The sequence below is a fragment of the Parasteatoda tepidariorum genome, chromosome 1 (genome assembly GCF_043381705.1).
Source record: "Parasteatoda tepidariorum isolate YZ-2023 chromosome 1, CAS_Ptep_4.0, whole genome shotgun sequence".
In the NCBI taxonomy this organism is placed as follows: Eukaryota; Metazoa; Arthropoda; class Arachnida; order Araneae; family Theridiidae; genus Parasteatoda; species Parasteatoda tepidariorum.
The window spans coordinates 35179152-35192894 of NC_092204.1; the positions used below are offsets into that span (position 1 = coordinate 35179152).

At 24.4% G+C, this 13743-nt stretch overlaps 1 protein-coding gene and 2 long non-coding RNA genes across 3 annotated transcripts in view; all 3 read left to right on the forward strand.

The window, feature by feature from the left end:
• The window catches only part of LOC107448023 (uncharacterized), a 65498-nt gene that overhangs the window by 12454 nt on the left and 39301 nt on the right, over positions 1 to 13743 (forward strand). The gene's annotated exons all lie outside the window — the stretch shown is intronic.
• On the forward strand, positions 1991 to 4388 carry LOC139425149 (uncharacterized). Its single transcript, XR_011636403.1, has 3 exons — positions 1991 to 2325; positions 2688 to 2705; positions 4377 to 4388. It is a non-coding gene; the product is annotated as an uncharacterized lncRNA (long non-coding RNA).
• LOC139425151 (uncharacterized) lies at positions 9244 to 11858 on the forward strand. Its single transcript, XR_011636405.1, has 3 exons — positions 9244 to 9340; positions 9902 to 9913; positions 11819 to 11858. It is a non-coding gene; the product is annotated as an uncharacterized lncRNA (long non-coding RNA).

Here is a 13743-nt window from a genome sequence, read left to right on the forward strand (position 1 = left end):
CTTATCACTTGCATCTGGAAAGTCTGGAGAATGGGTGCCTGTTTTTGAGCGATTGAAGCATGTCAACTGTTATTTCTATTTTGCATGTTTTGAAGTTAATGAAGTTTTAAATCAAGTAATTAGGTTGAATTAATTAAAAGAGAGTAAAAACAATCAAACTTATGCAAGTTTACTTAATTATTTTACTTATTTGTACTTGCATATCTTTTTCTTGAACATATAATTCTGAGATGTTCAGACCAAAATATTAAATTATAATGCTAGTTCAATCATATTTTAAACAGTACCAGTTATAATTAATTTCTAGTCAATAAATTTTTAAGATTAGTAAGTAATGAAACATTATGTAATATCTAAATCCAAAAATGTCGCATCAATTAAGAGAAAAAAATAATGAATATTTTTTAATAACTTGTATTTGTGCAATTTTTTTTAATAAAATTATAAAAATTGGTATGAGTTTTGGTATTAGAACATAAATAAGAAAGCGTACATATTTTCACTAAATTTTTCTGTTAGTATTTACGTATCTTGCCTCAGAGAGCGATTAAGCTGCACAAAAGAGCCCATATACTTTCAAAGTAAATTTCTCAAGAAGATTAATGATTATACCAAAGAATAAAATTTTATTCTAAGTGAAAAATAATAAAGCTTTTTGATAATATAACTTTTAGAAAATTTTTCTACACATGCAGAAACACAAAATTTTTTTTATTTAATAAAATATTGTATTATTATAAATTTTACAATTTTTTTTTATTATGAAACATAAAAACCTTACATTTCAAATTTTGGTTTATTTTAAAAGTTCTTTTTTTATCTAAGAAAGTATTTTCCTACCCTCTCAATACAATAATGTTGTCGTTCTGACTTTTTCTTGTTTAAATGTATTTCAGTGCATTGTAATGATAAAAATCTATTAAATAAGAATAGAAAACAAGAAGAGAATGTTTATTTATACCAATCTGTCAAATTATAGGTTTATAAACTTTCTTGTAAATTGCAAAATGACTCGGCCATTCAAGGTTTTGAAAATTTAATGATTCACCAAATAGTAGTTTTTAAATTAATTATTTTACTTATTCACAATCTTTTATTAAATGAATGCTACTTTAATAATGACAGGCTACTACAAATTAAAAGCTAATTGATATTAAATAAAGATTATTAACGCACAGAAGAGCCGATATCGCTCCTAACTACGTTTTTAATTATGTTAGATTAACATATGCTTCTAAACTTATCAACAATAATAAGTTTTTTCTAATTTTCTAATTATTTATAAAACTAACTTGTGTTTCTAAGCCAATCAACAATTATGCTACATTTTCTTTCAAAATTAGGAACTCGTAAAAGGCATATTGATTATTTTCTTATGTAATGCACTAAGAAAATGAAGTATGGTAAAAACAAGCAAACAATTTATTGTGTTTTTGGTTCGTTGGGAACTTTCAAAAACTCCGTCATTTTAAGCTAAGCTCTTTGGCAATGATTTAACAATAAAATATGGTTTAATAATATGTGATTAAATTTGGTAAAATTCGCTACTTTTATCACGAAACCTTAAAGCATGGGAAAAAAATCCCCATTCATTTCGGTAAATTTGATTTTCAGTTTTGTAATTTTTACTAAATGTGTGGTAATACGAATTACAATTTATAAAACCATAATTTCCGGAAAACCGTTACAATATGAATGGAAACATTACAAAATGAATGGTTTAAATACAGTATACTTTGGCTTAATTAACCAGAATTAAGTTTGCTTTCCTTACCAGAAATGCAATCACCACACAATACGGTAATTTAACCAGAATTTTTTTCTGCACAACTCTTTTCTATACAAATTGGATTTTTAACCATTAAATATACAAAAAAAAATTAAATAAAGAAAAGAGAGCCATAATGTGCTTTGCTGTAATCATTGCACGGATATTGCAAATTGGAGATAATTTGAGGAACTTTCTTGTTATTTTTTCCTCAGAGCTGAATATGCTCGCTTTATATTTCGTATCAATCTGAAATGCGAATGATCAAAGCCACCGTATATGATAAATCGTCGTAAATGACCTAAGTATGTTCTCGTATCATCCGAAAGCCAATAAAATTGAGGATTGATATTAAAAATGAAATCATTCTAAAAAATAAAAGTTGTACCAGTGCGTTGGAAGCATTTATGTCTATTAATACACCTGGATTTCCCATAAAACGGTGCGGAGATAGAATCTTATTGCTGCTGTATATGGAACTTAAAAATTGAAAAGATTAAAATACAACTAAAATATGACGAAATTAATCGTTTTGTTTATCATTGGTCAATTATTCGGTGAGTAGATTTCAGAACTTATAAATTATTCATGTTTTCATATTAGAATTTATAAATGATTTGTTTACAAATCTACGTGTAGAATTCAAATAAAACAGTTTGTTTAAAAAAATTATTGCAAAAATATAAAATGTTATAACCAGGCAAAGTTCCATTTTTTGCATTATAAATGTATTAGTGTTATTAGAAATTTTTGTGTCCTTGACTTATTTTTATTGAATAACATTAATAAAATTATCAGATTGATTTAAAAATGATGCAATTTTGCCTAAAATTCTGCGCCTTTAAATTCTTTTAGCATCAAGTGTTAGAATTAATAAACAGTAATATTGTATTTTTTAAATAAATATTTTCTTTTGCAGTTTTCATAAAAGCTAGACGTAAGATATGTTTTTTCAAGACATTATTTATTAAGATGTATTTTTGTAAATGTTTGTTCTTATTTATGCGTCAAACTAACATTTTTGCACTGCTTTTATAAAAGCTATATTTAATATTCATTTTTCTTTAAGATTTTTTCCTTTGGAAAGTTAATTTGTATTTAATAAAAATCAATTAAAATTAAATTATTATATATATTTAAAAAAATATTTAATTATAACCTGTTTTAAATATATTGATTGACATTTTTTAAATAAGGATATTTTATAAAATTAAAAATAATGTTCACACTTTTCGAATTTGAGCAGATTTCTTTTGTTTGTATAATTTATTAACTTCTTGATTATATGCCTTTACTTTCTCGCACTTGTAATAACTTTTCTTTTTTCATGCTTAAATTACAAAAATTATAATAATATTTTAATTTTAAGATCAAGAAAAGCTGAATTTAAAGGCTTTTTACCCGTAAAATACGATAAACAATACATGTACATGAAATTAAGATCAAATATGAAAAATGATTTCAATTATTTTTTTAGTCTAATAATGGTAGAAAAAAGTCTTCAGGATAACGTTTTCAATTATTTCCTTGATTACTTGCTTATATATTTCCTTATATAATTACCGCCAAACTTCTATTCACTGATTGTCCGAGGAATTCATCATGCTTGAAAATTTTATAAGTTAAATCGAAGTTATACGTTATACCGGGGATGATAATAATAATAAATTTCGTAATTTATTTGTGGAGGGGTTTTAATTTGTAGCAGACAGAAATATCCATGACCGAATTGTGCAATTTTTATGCAGCAGCAAAAAATCAATGAATTTAGCTGCTGCATAAAAATAACGAAATAATTAATTTCACTTGTGTATCTGAAAAATTTGATTGAAATTTCGATTGTATTCTTAGAAATTTGGTGCCAAAATTGTTTTATAGAATATATAGAGCATCAAAAAAGTTAGCTGTGCAGTTTTTCGCCGTATGTTATCTCAGATTTCTGTTATTAATATTTACAGAGGTATATATTTTCTTAAGTACATTTGTGCAGTGTGAAAATATTATGATTTTAAACTGCAAAGTGGGTGACGGACTGGTCATTCTTAAATAAACTAAAAATATTTTCCCCTTTTCTATTTTTATAAGCTTATCTGAGATTTTAAAAATGTTAATAATTTTTTTTTTGTTTAAAAAAATAGTATATTTTGGTTAGCCAGGCGAAAAGATATTTATTTTTTATTTTTAATTTTATTTAATCTTTATGCATTTAAAGAAATAAAAATATAAATGTTGGCGAAGGTCAAAATTTTTTGACGATTTTTTGGAAATTACAAATAAAAATAACATAAAAACAAAATAAAATAAATATTATAATGATAAAAAAAAATTATAAGGATAAAATAACTGGGTGATGGCTCTCCAATCTTGCTAATACGGGGTTTTTGTTTGATGAGATATTTATCTTCCTTTTAATTGGGAAAAAAGAAAAAAAAATCGTTAATTTAGAAATTGTGGTCAATAGAAATTTGTTAAATAGGAGTCTCAATGCATATTTTCTAATTTTTTGAATAACGGGTTGTTTAATAAATAAATATTTATGACAATCAGATATATTTTTGCTATTAATAATTTGTAAACATTCGACTTATTTTATCTCTGATTCGTACAGCTGCACCTGAAGGTAAGCATTAATTATTAATCGAGATTATTATTACCTTTAAAAATAATTGTCTCTCCGGATAAGTCTCTCATAATTGGTACATATTATTCGAAAAACCAAAAAAATTATATTTTTTAATCATATATTTTGTGTTTTTTGTTTACGTTATTTAAAAATCTTTAAGATTAATGCAAACCCATGTTTTTACTTTTGAAGAGTTTATGATAACTTTTCAAAATTTGAAATAGCATTTTAATTTTTTTTAAATTTCGAAAATAAAATAAAAAGTTCATTAAAACATTAGCTAAAAATTGTAGAATAATGATCTATTAAGGATTGCATTTTCAAATTCATTCGCCAGTTATGCATGCCAGTTACGTTCGTCAGTTATGTAGTTATGTCAGTTTCCTTTTGTAGATATTATAATATATACAAAAGGAAAATAGATATACAAAATAAAATAAAATATATTTTAAATTTAAGCTAGAAAATAATATATACAAAAGAAAATTCATCGTGTTCAGTCTCAGGTGAAAATACATTTCAAAACCTATCGATTAAAATTAATACACTAAGTGTAATTTTAAATCATTGCTTATAATAAGATATAAATTGGTAATATGATAAAAAGAAATAGTAATGTAAACCTTGAATAATAAGATAAAACTAGATAATAATATAGAAAATATATAATAAAATGAAAATAATAAGATATAAATAGGAAAACTGTAAATACATTAATGACCTACAGATAAGATGGATTTTTTGTTTTTGTTTTCAGAGTTATAATTTTATTAGCTATTTAATTAACTTTAACAATCTAAGATTTTTCAATACCTAAATTTTATGATTTACCTATAAATTGATTTAATTACTAAGGCATGCATCAGAGATTTTTTATGTTAAGTATAAATTTCATTAGGAACTGTAATATTACTTTAAAATAGGAAATGGATTTTGCTTTCTAAATAATAGAGTTTCTAACAAATTAATACAATCTAAAAAGACATAGATAGAATTTTTGATTTGTGACTTGAAAAAGGTTTACATACAAATAACATATTATACTAATAAAAACTTGCCTTTTTGTAAAAAAAATAACGATGGAGTCAGTTTTTTTGAACAAAAATAGGAAATGAAACTTTTATTTTATGTTAATAACACAGAGAATAGTATTACGCTCTTAAAATTTCTTTATCTAATGATATTTATGGCATTAATCAAACTAAAATTTTAAAAAGATACAAAATTCATTCGTCTGTGTTGATATTTTTGTTAGTAATAGGAAGTCACTAGCTGTTAATAATATTTTTTGTTTCATTTCAGCATTAGTTCCTGGTATGTTAACATTTCTCTAAAAGGCATTAGAAATATATAAATAAATGGATCTATGTTTTTCCCTTCATTTCAAATTATCATATTAATTCAAAAATTTCATGTATTTTGGAATTATTATTATAATAATAGCTTAGGATTAACTGCTATATATACTCTTGGTAATATGTAAGTAATCCCAATTGCTACCGTGATGATTTTCTACATTGTTTTTTCTTTATCCGTCTTTTATATTGTGTTTGATTTCTTTAGTAACCTCTTAGCTTTTTAACTGCTTTTACGTGTTTAATTCACAAGCGTTAGTGAAAATTGACAGGTAAATTTTCTATCATATTGCATTTTTTACACATTATTCTTTTTACTGTAAATTTATGTATTCAATTACTGAATATAAGGAAAAAAAAGTAAAAAAATAAAGTTTCGGGGTCCAAACTAGGTTTATACATTAAATATTACGTAATTTCTAAAAATGCTATTTATTGCAAAGGTTATTCACACAGTTATAGATTGAAGTTTCATTTATTTTAACAACGCATTGCTTTGCAGATGGACTGAACGGTAAGTTTCATTCATTCTGAACAAAAATAATGTTCTCCAGAAAACAATTTCATTACGTAGAATTTTAAACTTTAAATAATTTGCAATTTAGTTCAAAAAAGATAAATTTCAAATGTTTTTAAGTTGATCAGGGGTTGTTTTCAAATTTCTTCGTCTTTAAAACTCTTTAGAATAAGCTTATACTCCCTAAAGCTGACCGATATAATAGAGAAAAAGTGGAAAAATAATAAAATAAAGAATTACAATCATGTTTTGAAGTGGGAAATTTCAAAAAAAGAAACATTATCAAACTAGGCATAATAATTTTAAGAAATATTAATATCTATAAAGTTACTTTTCTGATTAAAAGAACTCTATTTCAAGCTAACGTTTTTCATTTTGAGTTAAGTACATATATACTGAATGATAACGAAAATTAAAAGTAGAGAAACATAAATTGTTATAAATTACACATGGTTCATGGATTTAATATTATGTAGTTGCTAAAACTTCCTTTCATTATATATGAGATTTGTGAACAGTCAGTGGTGATGTTTTTTCTCATTTCAATATTTATTGTTCAACAGATGTAGTAAAGGGTAAGTTTTTTTCATTCTGAATGAAAGTTGTTTTAAAAAAAATATTTTGTTTCACATAATTTTAGAAACAAGAGTAGAACAAGTAGAGTTAGTAATTGTTAGAACATAGAACAAGAATACACGGAGCATAAATTTAAAATACGTTTCCTACGGACCATTATTAGAAAACATTTTAAATTATTTCACTCTTTTAGAGCTAAATTATATAAGTACACGCACCGTAATAATATTAGGAAGAAAATTATTCAAGAATGAAGTAAAAAAATGGTATTATAGTTTCTTTTATATTTTTTTAAAAAGAATAAAGAGAATGAAATAAAATTAATTAGGAAACTTTTTTGTAAGTGGTAAACTAAGCATGGTAATAGTAAAAAATACTAATACCTCTTCTCTAAATATATTTTTCTTCTCAAAACACATTATTTATTGTTTATCTTTTTCTTGTTTTAAGTTATGCATGTATTAACTAAGAGCATGTATTAATTTTATTACTCTATTCATAACATCAATGGTCTTTTACATAGTTATACAGTGATGTTTTTATTTCTATATTTATTATTTGGCAGGTGGACTAAGTGGTAATTATTGCTTATTCTCCTCACTCCAGTATGGCGACATCGCGACAATTATCGTAAAATGTTTTCCGCATGGCAACAATATTGTCTCCTCAAAATATGTTTGGAAGTTATAAAAATGTATTAAAGAAGTTTTTTTCGAGAAATCCATGCATTTAAAAAATTGCTGTTCAAATTTTATTCTGTGCGTAGGTTAAGTTTTAGTTTTAAGATGTTTCAAATGGAATAACGGTTATTTTTAAACTCTTATTATTTCGCTTATCGATATTTGTGAGAATAACAATTATAATGCATATACAAATTTTTATGTGGGCCCATGAACTCTGGTATTTTTTCATGTACTGAAGGTGTAATTGTCATCTATAAGACATAATTTTTGCACTTTTGAAGTTAACTTAATTTTTAGTAAATGTAGCATAATTGTAATGTTTTGTTAGTTCTTACTTTTTCTGTTTTCTTCCCTTACTTATTTGGTCTCAGTACTTTAATCTATGTATTAAATCTATTTACCAATATTATTTTAGCTTTTTTTAAAATAAATTTTAATAAATTCTAATGTCCAATCATTATGGGATAAGGAACCTGATTAGTTTTAGGGTGCAATAAGATAGTAATTCATGACCATTGAAGTGTACCATAACATGAATCATGCAATCATGCAATAGAAAAGTTCGATCTCTCTTGTTCGATATTGTAAAGTTCAATATTTCTCAAATTTGTCAAAGATATTAATTTTTTGGACCACCAATGAATACCAAGGTGGTCGCATAGGATCACTATATTTCTATTGCTGGAGTGAACCAATTCTGAATAAAAAGGAATTTTTTTAGTGAAATACTAGACTTCATTTAATTTCAAATTCATTTAAAACTTAGAAAGTATGTGATAACATTACACAGAAATGATGCATATATACTATAATAAATGTACATGATAATAATATATAATGAAAGTAATACACTGAAAATAAATTTCTAATACTTAAGTGATTCACTCCTTGATTCAAAATCAGAATTTTATTTACTCAGAAAAATTCATTTCCTCTAACGCTAAAGTATATATAAATACATATGTAATAATAATACACGAAAAAAATAGTTGTACAAGTAGGAATGAAATTAGCAAATTACAAAATTTGCAGGAATTAAACTAAACAGTAGTTTAAAACATTAATAATACATCTTCTTTAAAGATATTCCTCTTTTTAAATCATATTATCAACTAGCCATAATGCTTCGTTTTGAATTATTTTTTTTACTTTCTGAAAGCTAGTAAAAATAAAAATAGAGAATGATAAATTTTTAACATTCAAACTGGACGGACTTAACGGAATTAGCTCACAAAAAATATTATCATTATATCAATTATTTCTTCTACAGTTATAAAGAGATGTTATATTTATTTTAATATCGATCACTTTTCAGCTGGAAATGGTATGTTTTGCTCATTTTGTTCAAAAAATAACGTTTTATAATAGAAGTATTCTGTTTAATTATATATAAAAAACAAAATCATTTATAGTTAGACATAGATGACGAATTTCAAATACTTTTTCTGTGAATTAAACTTTGAGGCAAAATTAGCCTTTAAAATTCTTTCATCTTTTAAAGCTGAGTTACATAAGTAAATATGTGATGAAAATTTTAAAAAGAAAATAGTTCAAAAATGAAGTAATCAATTGAAATACTGTGCTGAAGTGAAAGATCTGTAGCTGTTAAACTAAACAAAAACTAAATATTACCTTCTCTCAAAACTAATAATGAATATATATATATAAATCATTCATTCCTGAATAATGTGCTGTTACTTTTATTACTATTCANCAATGTATTGCGAAGTTTCTATTCATTATATGCGTAATTTTTATTCCGTCTTGTTGTGTTTTCTTTTTATTCAAATACTGACGATTTTTCAGCTGGACTAAATGGTCTAATATTTTTTAACAAAACTGGACTAATATTTTTTAACAAAAATATTCTATATCACTTTAAATAAAACACGAAATAAATTGCAATTTCGCAACATGCAAAGAATATCGATTTCAAATAGTCTTAAAAGCAGATCAGTGTTAATTACAAAACTTGCCCTTAAGAAATTTCAGAAAAGTTTTACCTGCTTTGACGATGATTTATATAAATAAATATGCCATAACAATGTTTGGAAGAAAGTGGTTTCAGGAAAGAAGTAATGTATTACAACTATGATATGAATGAAATATGTAAATGCAAGCATAGTAATTCTAAAAGAAGTATTACTATCTCAAAAAAATAACAATGAATTCAATGTTCTCATCATTCAAAATCATTGATTCCTGAATAATATGCTGTTACGTTTGTTACTGTTCGACCTAGGTATAACGAATTTTAGAATACAAATCAGATTCATACGTTAAATATAATGTAATTTGTAAAACTTTCAGTCATTATTTGCATAATTTTTATATAATTTTGTTATGTTGCTTTTTATTTTAATGCTTACTATTTTCCAGCTGAACCAAAGGGTAAGTTTTGTTAATACTCGGTAAATGTTTATTTTTTTCACAAAAATATTCGATATCATTTAAAATAAAACACAAAATAATTTGGGATTTAGTAACTCGAAATATTGTCGATTTCAAATATTTTTAAAAGCAGATCAGTGTTAAACACAGAATTAGCTCATAAAAGCATTTAGAAAAACTTTGACTATGAGTTGTATTAAAAAATTATCATAACAGTGTTTAGAAAGAAATTAGTTTAAAATTGAAATAGAAAATTAAAATCAAGTTTTGAAGTGCAAAATCATTACTGACTAAACTAAACATAGCAGTTCTAGAAAATATTACTATCTTTCGAAAATAATATGAATATAATAAATAAATCATTATTTCTTGACAAATGTGCCATTATGTTTACCACAATTCTACCAGCGTATGGTTAAATTAGATATCATGTAACTTGGAATGTTACTATTTATATATTTAGAATTTTTATACCGTTTTGTAGTGCGGTTTTTTTATTACAACATTTATTGTTTTGCAGATGGATTTTCATTTAAAAAATTAGACACAAAACATTTTTTCTCTCAATAAACATACTTTTTTTTCGACGGACTTGAATTTTTTTACTGTCAAAATAAGGGAGGTAACCACACTCTGTGAAATATGGTCCCAATAATTAAATCAGGAGAGACGTTTAAAGTTTTGATTCCGTAATTTAAATTTTTTGAGTATTTTGCCACATTTTGGAAACTTCTTAAGCAAAGAGAGGATTTTTTGCTCACAATTATAAAATTTGTTTGTTTAACCATAACTCCAAAAGAAATATTTCTTAAAAATTTCTTCTTCTTTCAATTTTTATATTTAGTAATAATGAAACATATTTTATATTACATTATTTAAGGAATGTCATTTTATTTGACAAAGTTTGAACGAAATGGTTCTGGAATGGAGCGGATAAATGGTTCTTGAGAAATCCGATTTTTAAAAACTCGAATATTTAAAATTCAAGATATGACTAACTACGCAAAAAGTAAAATTACTTTTAAAGGGCAGGAGGATACTTTCAAATTTTCAAATGCTTTTCTAACCAAACGCTTGGGATCAGATTTCCCAAATTGCAGCTATTCTTCATATGTTGAGGCTGAGAAATCCAAAGCAGTCGAGCGAAATGCATGTTTAAGTAGAGAAAATACGTTTCTGTGTCTGATTTCGTAACTTAAAATATCGCCGTCCCTAAATAATTAATGACTTTTAGGTCATCTCTTTAAACCATTAAGATTGAATTTTAGTACCTTAGAACCTCATCCATGGATTGAAAATCTTTCATGGTGCTCCGTGTTTTCTGCACTGTGTGTTAGGAAAAATATAAATAGTATAAGTGATTAGCAATTCATTTATCTTCAGGATTGAAGCCATGGAAGCTGCTGAATAAGCTAAATTATTTATTTCCCTACTCACTTGTTTAACGTTAAAAAAAATTAATAGCGTAAATGTTTGGCAATTCAGTAATCTTCATTATTGAAACCAGAGAACCTTCTGAATCAGCTAAAGCATTTATTTCCTTACCTAATCGTCAAACGTTCGAAAAAATATAAATAGTATAAATGTTTGGCAATTCTGTCATCGCCAGGATTGAAACTAGTGAACCTGCTGAATCAGCTGAAGCATTTATTTCCTTACCTAACAGTGAAACGCTCAAAAAAATATATTATATATATTTTATTACACCAGCTTTAAAAATAATTTTTATGAATCCAATCAATTTTGGTGATTCTAATTTATATATAAACGCAATACGCAATATTGTATGCATTCTTAAAGATGTTAAGTTTACAATTCATAGTTTTCTTAAGTCAAAATAATGGAGTAGTTATAGTTTCATTTCTTCACTTTCTTATGAATCATAGTTTTTATTTTCCTATTTAGGTGATAAGCTTGTCCCTCGTGAGTATAAAACATCAAACTCTGATGCATTGCACATTGTTTAAATTGATACAATTTTTCATGAAACACTTTGTTGAGTATCACACACTAGATAATTTTCTAATTGTGTAATACGCTTATTAAAAATGTCTTTGAGCTAGTTTGAACACCAAATACATTAACATAACGTATTCTATAGGAAACGTTTTTAAATATTAAGTAAGCTGACTAATTTAAATTACGAAATGAAAATTAAATTAAATTTGCTTATTAATAACTTACATATTAATGCTAAACCAAAATTTAATCAATAAAAGTTAGATAAAATTTAATACTGAGAAGATTTTTTAAGATAAATTTTCTAGATAAAAGATTCTTCGTAGATAAAATTTTTTAATGTTGTATGGAGATTATGTGTTGTATTAGTAGTTTTGATTTTGACTTTAGATAAAATAATTCTTTTCTGTTTCGTTTCAGCTCAATTACCTGGTATATAATTACTTATTGTAATTTTTTTAAGACATTTTAATGAGATACAAATAAGTTTCAGTCATTTTTGATTTATTATTTTTGATTGAAATTGTTTAACTTATTGGAAATTATTTTTTAAATAAAATAATAACTCTGTAAATACCAAAAATACTTTTCATATTTTAGCTTAATTTATAATATTCTTTTTTTATGTTCTTATAAATAAGAGGAATTTTTTATAATATTCCTTTAAATAAAAAAAATGGAAATAGCTATTCACAGCTATCATTAAATTTTCGAAAAAGAGTAATGAAATATTTCAAATATTAAACGAGAAATTATAAAAAATTAAAGTGCTTTACCATTGCTGTAAGACCGTCCTATTTTAAATATTTTAAGAATTTAAGCTATCATCATTTTTTTGACAACCTATCATATCTTTTTGAGCTCAAAAAATCTATATTACATAAAAGTTTCAATATTTAAGTGACTGTTTTTCTTATACAGATTTAAAAAAGAATAAATTTGATGCTTGTAAGTAGAATAACATTGTGTTTGTTTTAATGTGTGAAAAAACATATGTATTAAAAATATGTTGATTAAATATATATTAAATGAGTTTCTTGTGCATATTGTTACTTTTTTTCCATAAAATACATTTAGCTTAATAAAACTTGTTTGATTCATGTTTAATTATAAAAAATAGATATATTGATTTAGTTGCTCAGAATGATATATTTTAATAGTGGTAGTATATTTTATTTATACTTTTTGAAATAACTTATTTCATTTTTATATGAGCTTATTATATATGCATGCATAAAGTGACAAGTGAAAAACAAAAGCATTTTTTTAAAATTTATTTTTATTATTCAAAATAAATTTATAAATTGTGTGATATATAATTTATAAAAATTATATTTAATATTTCTAATGCTATTTTTATTATTGCTTCGTAATTGAAATTAATATATTACTTATGTATTGTTATACAGTTGGAGCAATTGGTAAGTCTTTTTTACGAATAAGATAATTGGATTCAGATCAAGTTTAGCTTCATTCCCAATTTCCAGGCAAAATAAAATAAAAATACTTTAAAGTCAATTCAATAAAAATGGATTGGAATATGTGTTGTGTTAATTTTGTTAGTACTTAAAATGAATTTTACTGAATTTAACAATAAACTGAAATTGAAAATTTAGCATTTCAAGAAGTGTAAAAAAATAATATTTATTGCAAAAAAAAGTTGGCATTAATGATATATCATTTTGGTGTGCATTCCAAAATATTATAAATTTATGTTTTGGGACAAATTTTTTCCCCCGATGAAATAAAATGGATGCATTTTTTTTTAAAAAACTGAAGTATTTTTGAAGTATATTTTATGATTTTTAAGCACAGTTTTCAACCGTCAAGTGGTTCTCATTCTAACTGTAATCGATCACTTACGACCACGA